This window comes from Meleagris gallopavo, chromosome 3 (assembly GCF_000146605.3).
Source record: "Meleagris gallopavo isolate NT-WF06-2002-E0010 breed Aviagen turkey brand Nicholas breeding stock chromosome 3, Turkey_5.1, whole genome shotgun sequence".
NCBI lineage: Eukaryota > Metazoa > Chordata > Aves > Galliformes > Phasianidae > Meleagris > Meleagris gallopavo.
This window is the reverse complement of record NC_015013.2, coordinates 43,354,378-43,364,684: the sequence shown is the minus strand read 5'-3', so window position 1 is coordinate 43,364,684 and position 10,307 is coordinate 43,354,378. Positions and strand designations below refer to the sequence as shown.

The following is a 10,307-nucleotide window of genomic DNA, read 5'->3' as shown; positions in this document are numbered from 1 at the left end:
GCTAGGCAAGAGTGGCATCTTCCCATTACAGCTGATAAATGGCTACATGATTTGGCACCAGATTATTCAAGCAGACAAATTAACTTCAAATATTAATACATCCAGCAGCCAGGCAGATAAATTGCTTGTTCTACAAGTGCCAGCATGTCTTGCAGGGGGGAGTTCACATTGGCTTTCAGGAAACCTAACCTTCAGAGCAGCGCTCAGCCAGGCCAGCAGCCCATCAATCAGCCAACAAAGCTGGCAGCCCTTAAACGGGTCTTCACTTCTCTATGGAAAAAGGAAAGAAAAGACTCAGCCAACCTGGCTGATGCCCACCAGGACTGTCAGAAAGCTGTTTCAAAAAAAGCACACGCACCGAGGCCTTGACCCAGGAGCCTACTAGAGGTCTGCCTAGCCTGAGACCATGGTCCCACAGTGACAGAGACAGGCACAGTGTGCGCTATCCTTGAAGGCCATCTGCCTGCACAGACAGGTGTTCCTGGAATACTGGTAAAGGGGAGCCACTGTCATAAGTTTTATACAGACAATTTCTCTCATAGGGGATGACTCAAGGCCTGGTGTGTAGATTTAAAGTATCTCACTATATGATAATGTAATTCAAACAGTTGGGAAATGAGGTAATTAAATGTCTATACATAAACATATGTGTATAACAGAGAGGTAACATTTGAAATGCTGTGATCAGTTGATGAGAATGAAAAATCTAACTGATATATTCTCTTAAAACTGCTGGTAATGGAGCTGAATGCAGAATTGAAAAGCAGACTATCAGTGTAGCATATCGCTTGATCACATAAACTAAAAGGAAGAAAGACATTACCACACATGACATGATACTGGCTGCATGAAGTAATTATTGAGCTCTTTGTACTCACTTAATTGTCTGGTTGTAGAGCTTCAAAAAATACTTTTAGTAAGGGAATATTTGAAGAAAGCCTTTGGGGGTGAATATAGAAGCCAAGTTGACTGTTGCAACACAACCAAGATAAGATTACAGATATAAATTCTATGTTCAACAGGCGGAAAATGTGTTTATAATTTTATCATTGTACTCAAGGCTTTCTTACAATTTATATCTTGGTTGAGTATAAATACTCTTTATATAGAACATATGGCACTGAATTTAGCCAATCAGGAGGCACCATTTGTGCTGTGAGCGCTACAGCAATTTCATAAATTATGCAATGTATTTTGTCTGGTAATGTATAGATGGGAAAGCCATTAACATCACAAATCATCCCTTATTGCTGTATAAGTTAGCATATTTTTTATTCCAGCTCACAGGTGCGAAGCTTTAAATACATTTTGCATGGTGATGAGGCATGTTGAAGCTATTTGATTCAGTTTTCATAAGACTTAATGGTACCAGCCTAACGGCATGGGCTTGCTCCACCACTGGACCTGAAGTTTCTTTAACAACAAATGGGTTCTGTGTATATTTAACTTGTTCAAGAGATTATATTTCCTCAGAAGAGACCACAACAAGGCTGTGCATTGCTACCATTTTGGGGGTTAAGTTCCTTAAATGCAGCTTACTTACCTAAGCACATCCACATATATCTACATCTGGTCTGATGTAGATTTGTTGCTTATGGAAAAGGGCAACTGCATATGACTACTTTAACTTATTTGTATTACTTGCTGCTGAGATAAATCTTCATAGATTTGTTAAAAAAAAAAAAGAAAAGCCTCAAATTGCTGTGACTTCTGGTATTTATTTCACAAAATTTTTTTTTATCACTATAGTATTTTCTTTTCACATTCCTTACCCCAGTCTTTTCAAGTCCATAAGTAAATTTTTGTTTCTTGTTCGGAAGGAGAACCTACCACCTCCTTCCAAACAGAGAATAGTGTCCAGAGCTCAGTTTTAAGGAAAGGCATCAGGGAAAATCCTTCAAAAACTTTCACAGAGAAGAACATTGCAAGCACCCCATTGTAGTCCAGAATTACCACATTTGAAACAAGCTCACACTTCCACTTTAGTTTCTAGGAAGCATCCTTGCACACAACTTTACTGTTGTACAGAAAAACGAGAGTCATTAATAACTTTCCTAGAGATATTCGCAGTATTAAAGAGTCTTAGAGACACATCAATCTTCAAAACCCAGCCTTCATTGGTGGAATGCATTTACAGAAATAACCTCAATGATTCTCTGTCTCACAGGTTAAGAAATTTTGAGCTGCGAGCTGAGGGAGGATGGAAGTCAAAACCATCCAGCTTCAGAGGGAGACTTCACCTCCTGTGTTGCAAAGTGTTTGTAGCTGATGCCAGCCTGCTCAGTGGGGAACAGCATTGCTAATCTGAGCATCATGCTCCTGTTCATAGGAACTGCCCTGACAGCAGTGAAGCAGCTTGCTCCTCAGTGCTGCTGAGGTCTCCATTTTGTGTTCTGGTGACCCAGACAGCAGTACACTCATTTCCACAACCTGAAGCAGCTGTGGTGGATTTGTGTACAAACCACAGCATAGTGTCCTGGAGCTAATGCCTCACCAAGGATACATTCATCCCACTAGTCAGTTTCTCCTGCTGCCAACATCATCCCTCAGCATCCATGCTCTCATCCTGCTCTGCAGGGCAAGGGGAAGAGATTCCCCTCTTGTATACAGCAGCACAGGAAGCATTTCTGCCTCTCTGAATGAGGGCTCAGCATGATAAATGATATAAGCCAGAAATTTTGGCAAATTAAAAAGTTTAATTTATGATGCTGCATAATTGTAGCTCTTTAGCGGATATGACATTGCTGATTTATTTGCAAACCAGGAGAGGTAAATTAGATGAAAATGTGTTTTGTAGGGGATGCTAGCCAAAAAGGACCACCAGCTCCTTCCAAACCCAGGTGTTTGCACCCAGTGGACTATGCCAGTGCTGACCCCAGGAGCCTGGGCTGCCCACGAGGGCTGCCTGCCTGTTGGATCAGGGCTCCAGGCAGCTGTCCTCAGTAGGGCTCAGCTCCTGCAGCCTGCTCCCCCAGCACAAGAGCTAATCACTGAGTCTCAGCAAGAACTGGCACTGCTCCTTGGCTTATTCAGTATCCAACAAATAGCTGCTGAGTGAAGCGATTCTGGAGGAAGAAAGGGAACAACCGTCTGGAGCCATTCCCTCCCGGTGTCATAGCAAAGTTCATCAGCCAAGAGATTCTTTTTTATTCATAAAGAATAACACTAATCTCCGTAACAGAAGAAAATTAGTCTCTCTGTGAGGCGAAGTTTTACTGTCACTCATGGTTGCTACTATACTTACTCAAAAATTTAAAACACCTGAAAAAATGAGTAACAGAAGGTCCAGGACCTTCAGAATATAAATTGCTACACCACTTATAAAGGAATAAAAGGCACTTTCCAGATATACAAGTGACTGTAGCCAACCACACTCCAGATTGAGTGTTATTATTATGGAGGAGGGAAGGAAATAAGTGCTTATAAGAAGTCGGAGAAGCTGGTGTTGGCACTCAGTGTGAGGCTCCAAGGGCTCAGGGGGCTCTCCAGGGCTGTGTCACAGGCTTGCTCTGCTTCTTCACTTATTCCACCTCTTTTCTCCAGGCATAGGACATTAAAAAATTGCTTGGAAGAACCTGGTAGTGCTGATATCATCTACACATCCAAGAGATATTTTTAATTCAGCAGTTGTGACTGCAGGAAAGAGCAAAGCCAAGTGGCCTCCGGCATGGTGTGGTCCAGGGCTACTCTTCACACCTTCTCTGGTCAGGCATGGGGCCTGTTCCTCTCCCCTTCCCCAGTAGGCATGGGGCTTGTTCCTGTCCCCTTCCCTGGGCAGGCTGCAGACAGGGCACTGCCACCCACACAGGTACCTGAGGATGTGGGCACCTGCGGGATCATTTCTGAGACACGCTCTTTTTACAAGATGCAGCTTACCTGAGAGGTGGTGGGAAGAGGATGCTATTTATTATTGAAGACACATAGAAATGTGAGCAAAAATCTGTACAGCAAAGCTGTATTTGAAGTCTAGTTTCATCTGCACTCTGCAGACAGGACCTTCCTGTGACATGATATAAAACATTCCTGCATACTCCTTAAAATACCCTTTTTGTGCAGTATGCGAGTTGGGTTGCTAATTTCTCTTCAATTCCCACCTCTATAGATCTCTGCTGGCTTCTCAGCCTTGCAGGCTGTCAGAGAAATGAGAAAGCAAAAGAAAACCAATGCCTGGAGTGTGCCCCGAGGGACAATGAGAGAAGCTAAGCTGAGGGCCAGCTGGTCACCAAGTCTTCTTTCAGTCTTTGCACCAAGGCCTGCCAATCCAGGCCTTCATTAAACGTGATCTAGCATGCTGCCTTCCCCTTCATCTTCCCTTCCCTTGCACATAAGGTTTTCTTTGTTTTTCTGGGGATGGCTACAGGATGCTGCTACTGAGATAAGTTGAGGCCAAAAGGAAACTCGTCTTCCTACCAATTCCTGCTTAGATTTCTATTTCAGCTGAATCTTCTAATCATTGTCATCTCATTGACAGTTCCCAAATGCATAAAATGGGGCTGAAACTAGCACTGGATGTTGAAGAGCCCAAAGTAAATTCCTCCTTCTAGTTTGTCATTTATTTTTTAACTTTCTTTCCCTCTTCTTAAGTCCTTGATTCAATCCTCAACTCTCATGATGTTTACTTTGCAGGTCAGATGGCTACTCATTTTTCACACAAGATTTTGTGACACACTATATCAAATACCTTACTGAAAGCTCAGAATTGTTTAATAGATTTCATTTCTACTATCCATTAATTTAGTAATTCTATCAAAAAACAATCTAGCATGGGTGGTACTTATTCTCGGTAAACCCACAAAATTATTCCTTGGGGTTTTATATTTCTGACATTTATGGAGCTCTTTTCCCCCTACTATTACATTATTTAATGTCATACTAGATGTCACCAAAAGGCATACTCTGACAGTTTGTTGCAGGTAGGAAGAGACACAATATCCTTCCAACAATTTTACTGTGGTATGGTGGGAATCAGATGACTTCTGATTTCAACACAAGTGATGTCCTATAGCCATTACATAGGGAATCTGCAAGAGTCCTGACTATTGTTTAAGCTCCCAACAATTTTGTATCTAAGATCCCCCTGAGGTTTTCTGTAGGCTCCTGAAAGCTAAGCACTGATTTCACAATGCGCTACAGAGACTTGTAATCCCGTAGGGTAACATGCAGTGTTCCCAAACACATAGCTTTCTTGTATTTTCATCAAACTACCCGCAAACAGCAGTTTCTAAGAGGAGCAGTTTGAAGAGATAGTATTTCTTGTTTCCTTCTACTGAGAGCTGAAATCTAACAGGCCAGGATAAAGACAGTAAATGTGCAGATGTATTTGATAATCTTGTGCATATTAGTTGAGCAACATCTTTCATTTTCACTATGAAACCTGGTAGTATAGCAATGAACTGCTAACAGCCTGACCTTTTCATTTAATCAGACTGCAATATTTTGACTCTTCTGTGGTACTGAGTTCTTCATTTCAGCAGCTGGGCTGTTTCACAACAAAGCTCTCAGTGGTGCTCACCTGTTGTGATTGCAGGCACTGTCACTCAGGGCTGATCACTGAGTAACTTCACCTGCAGTGGATAGCAGCTGAGCTGTTTTCTTTTGGAAGCCCACAGGGAAACAATAAGGTGAGATTAAAAATTTTTTAAGCCTAATTATTCTTGTAGCAGATTTGAAATATAATTGTTGAAGGAAGAGGTTTATGTTCCCAGTAAAGAAAAGTTGATCACGGCAATGATGGGATAAATAAACCTAGGGCTTGGATCTTGCTCTGAACTTTGCTGGGTAAGAGATTAGAAAACTGAGGTTTTTAGTTGTGTCAATAAGAAGACTAGAATAGCTCTGTGCCAAGCGACTGGTTTATCCACCATCTAGGGGAAGATAATACGGATCAGGACAGATTTCAGAAGCCTGTGATCATCATTTGTCTTTAAAGGCAGGAAGAAAGGAGGTCTTGCATTTTGTTTGGAACTGTGTTGTTTCAGAGCAGGCTGTCTGAGGTGCAGATGATCAGCCTGCTCAAAGAGATTCCTACAGTTCCTTTTATCCAGAAGCTGATAGCACGGAGTAGTGTGGACCTAACAGCTCAAATCAGAGTCAGCTTGGAGACCATTGTGCTCTGCTCTCAGAAGTTTTACTGGCTGTTTCCCTGATATAATTTTTACTGAATATTTTCATCGTTTAATTGCCATATGGTTTTCATTAGTTACATTTTACATGAGCCAACCTACATCTCTGAGCATGGGTAATCAAGAACTGATTGCATGGGGCCGTTGGGGACAGAAGAGGTTGAGAACAACTGGTCTGTAATACGTAGCTTATCTCCCCATTTCCATTTGCTGTTTTCTGGTCCAAGTCCAGATTCCTTTTTCCCTAGATGTTGTTGGGAAGCAGTCAGATCCAAAAGCACCTCCAGCATAGCAGTTTCAGCCTGGCAGAGTTTGAGGAGAGAGAGCTGAGAGATAGAGCAGGGGGAGAAGCAAATAGAGGCAGTTCTCAGCTCTTACAATAACTGAAAATTAGCCAAGCAAAAGTGTAGAAACTAAACTTGAAAAGATCTGTTAACGTGCTTTTTTTGCTGATAGATTTTCCTCCCATTTTCTTATGACAAGACCATAGTTGGTTCGTATATGCTGCAAAGTCCATGGTAAAAAATCACATTCATGCTGAACAATCATTTTGATCTCTATATGCCGTTCTCTTGTCATACAGCAACACTATCAACACCCACACACAGGGCATGGACCTCAGCCCTGCAGGAAATCCCAAGGTGTTAACAAATCTCATTTACCCTCCTCAGCCTTTGGTAGGAAGCTGTGATTTCCAGTGTAAATAACAAAATGGCCTATACACACCATTTCTGAAATGTGAGGACAGTGCAACCTCAGAACTGCCTAGTACCTGGCCTGATGTTTGCTATGACTTTCTGTAAAAGATTCCCATTGGGAAAGAAATTGAGACCATCTTCCTGGGTGTGAGCCATCACAAATAACACATTCACTTTTTCCTGTCAGCCAGCTTCACAGAACTAGCTCTCTGAGGCTCCTCAGTAAGTGCTTCTCCAGTTAATTGCACAGCCCATCACACAGTATGGAGCAAGGCATTACCTCACATTTATCACTCTTCTTCCCCTGCACCTCCACAGTAAGGTTAAAGCTGTCTGAAGGGCAGCAGTCACTCTCCTGATCCTGAAAAGTCCCATTGTGACAAGGAACATTTCCAGGCTGGGCTGGACTTACTTGATCATTCCCCCTGACCCCACTTTCTTGGGTCATAGTCGTGGCATTACACCCCGAGATGGAGCTTTTCTCATGAAGGTGGAGACAGCAATGCCTGGATTTTCCCCTTTTGTATCAGGATGGCTCTAGGCTTGAAATGATTAAAGGTGATTATTCTGACCACTAAGGCATTCACTGCAAGCTTGCCAACTGGATCCCATCTGATTTTTGTCAAGAGAAACAAAGCAAACCACCATTTCAATGACTTAGAATGAGGTGCTGATTTATATTTATTTCAGTAGAAAATTTAAACGTTTCTGAAGAGGATAAACTTTAGCTGAGACTGAGTGACAGATCTTAACGTAAGAAGCTTTAGCATTTTATTCATTTATAAGAGTGTATTTGTATTCACTGTAATGTGTAACAATTCCAAATAACCATCTTTTTTTTAATGTGCTTTTATTGAAATAGAAGAAATACATTAAAAGAAGCCTTTGTTTGGAAATCCAGTTTTTGCAACACATTTTATGCAAATAGCTCTCTTCTAGCTACTGTCTGGTCTGCCATCCTCCAAAGAAGGAAGAAAGCTGTTGCCAGAGTGAGATGCCAAACCTGCCCACAGCAGCAGAAGTGGGGCCAAGTACCAACTTCTCCTCAGACGACAACCTAATGCAGGTTTAAATAGGCTTGATAGATAAAAAAGTGTTTCCCTTGCAGTTGTACTACTTGCGCTGAGTCTCTGCTCCAGTTCTGCATTTCCTCCTGCTTTTTGTTTGCTCCTGTGCAGTGGTTTATGACTGAATAAATGTAAGAGGCAAATATGAAAGGCTAAAGTCTTTTCACCCATCTCTTCAGAGGTGAGGAGCCAGTGTCCTAACGGGTATCACATCACGGTGGAGTCATCTTGAGAAAAATGAACAGAAAACAAAGGAAAACATTTTGAAAAATGACCCAAACAAAAGAGCATTAATCTCCCTACAGATAAATGTACTGAGGTTAGAGAAAACCAGGGTTGTTTAATGATTCAGTAGGAGAGCTTTTCAAAGCCAAAATTGAAGTAATTGCTTCCCTGACATTCGTGTTTGTTATTATTGTTTTTATTATTATTATTATTGAGTATTTGCGTTTCAAAATTTCCTCTGTGTTACCTAGAGGGGATGATAACAGACGCTACAGGAAACTTTAAAATAGATACTTTAACTAAAAGGATATGAGAAAATAGAAGTTGATTGCAGAAAATCAGCTACATCATCTTTTTTTCTCTTCGTCTCAGAAGCTGTGTTACATCTCCAAACTAAATGTCTCCAAATCTTGACCGCAGGATGACATTTCTGCTTTGTGGCAGCTCTTCAGGTTGTGACACTTATTGTTGCTGCTGGTTTTCATTCTTTACTATGATAAAAACAAACCGTTTCTGTTGTTTGCACAAAATGGAAGTGTGTCAAAGTGCGTGTTTTCGGAATGAAAATTTCTGAATTGGCACGTGTGCAGCTGTGATTCCTGGTGATCACAGTGCTGTCCTGAAACTCTGGCTCTCTCCTACTTTTCAGACCTGCAGAAAAAGCCTCACCAAAACTGACGCCTTCCTGAAAAACCTCTGACTAGTGAAGCAGCCTATTTCCTGTATGATAAACGAATAGTATGCTCTAACCAGCCCTAATGCGCAGGATATGGGTGAGTGACTTGAAATTGGTAGGAGAATAAGAACAAATGGAATAGACTGAGGGATAGGAAAAATGCTCATTTACAGTGCATTTCTTGTCACAAGAATAGAGACAGACTTCTCTAAGTATAGTGATATTTCTTCTTGCCCCAGTGGTAGCATTTTTAAAGAGGGTATTGCCATGGAAAGAGTAATACACTTTATTCATAAGAGCAAAGCAGCAATATATTTACCAATATATTGTAGTGATCTAACAAATTTTAATCAAATGTAAGACAGCAATTTGACAAAATCTGAGATGGCAAGGTGCATTTCATTATTTATTGCATAGAGGATAGGGTTAAGCCCACTCATTCAAGAGATCTGGGCCCTCCTAAGACTCAGAGTGTAGACTTCCTTGCTTTCTAAACTCCTTGAACCACAAAGATAAGAAGCCTATTTCCACTCTGAGTCCCACACTTGATCAATGTCTTATATTTTTATGGGATTATATGTGCACAGTCAATTAAAGATATGGTCTTAGTGAAGCTTGAAATGTTTAGCAAGCTGTTAGTCACTTCCTGAGGATCTGTAATATCAAAGAATCTTTTGGCATCAAGGCATGAGAGATTTCTTCAACAGGTGTAACTTTGAGAGGTGTCCCTAGTCAAGGGGAGATCCTGTCATGCAACCTACTGTTGTATAAGAGGTACAGGTAAGGAGAATGATTCATAGTCATATTTGCATACAACTTCATAGTTATTCATAGTTGTATTTACATACATGCTTCATTCAAATTTGGCTTGAGTTGGACATTCTTCCAAACTTCTCTTCAAACAAACTTCCAAACTTTCAGTGTTCTCTTGAACATTGACCAGTGGCTAAGCAGACATATTGTTTAAATTAGCCCTTGGCTATCGTGTTGTTGTCTGTTATCCACAAATCACTTTGATCCAGATGCAGCCACCATAACCAGTCACATCCATCATGACTGCCACAGTTGGTTATCTGCTTAAGTCAAATGCAGCCATCACAACCACCACTGGCAGCTATCACTTCAACATGGTTACAGGAAATAAATGTTGTGTGGCAAGGGGAGCCACATAGTCACACCACTACAGTCCCTGATCCAATGGGAACTGGAATGAAAATGATACCAAGAGTATTTAAAATTCACATCCAAAATATTTTTTCTTTGCATATTTGCACTCTTGATTGGCATTAGCATGCAGTCTACCAGATGCAAGCACAGACTAAGTTCATCAAAGATAACAAGTAATTCTGAGTAATGACTAAATGGCACTCACAGGTATCTACTTCTTAAAAATGAAATGAATAGTTCTGGTTGTAATTACCAACTAGGGTTCTACATACAAAGCTATCATTTATGAATATTGAGCTAGGCTTTATTTAACTATGCTAGGTATGTGTCAGTTTACTTTCCTAACACCAAA

General features: G+C 41.0%; 1 long non-coding RNA gene across 2 annotated transcripts; it reads left to right on the top strand.

Annotated features, from left to right (window-relative positions):
* The first annotated feature begins 5,530 nt into the window (after positions 1-5,530).
* Positions 5,531-9,568, top strand: LOC104910259. 2 transcript variants are annotated; one of them, XR_792914.2, is made up of 3 exons: positions 5,531-5,621; positions 8,762-8,885; positions 9,496-9,568. It is a non-coding gene; the product is annotated as an uncharacterized LOC104910259 (long non-coding RNA). The 2 variants fall into 2 exon arrangements; XR_004159382.1 differs by lacking the exon at positions 5,531-5,621 and adding an exon at positions 7,750-7,886.
* The last annotated feature ends 739 nt before the right edge of the window (positions 9,569-10,307 follow it).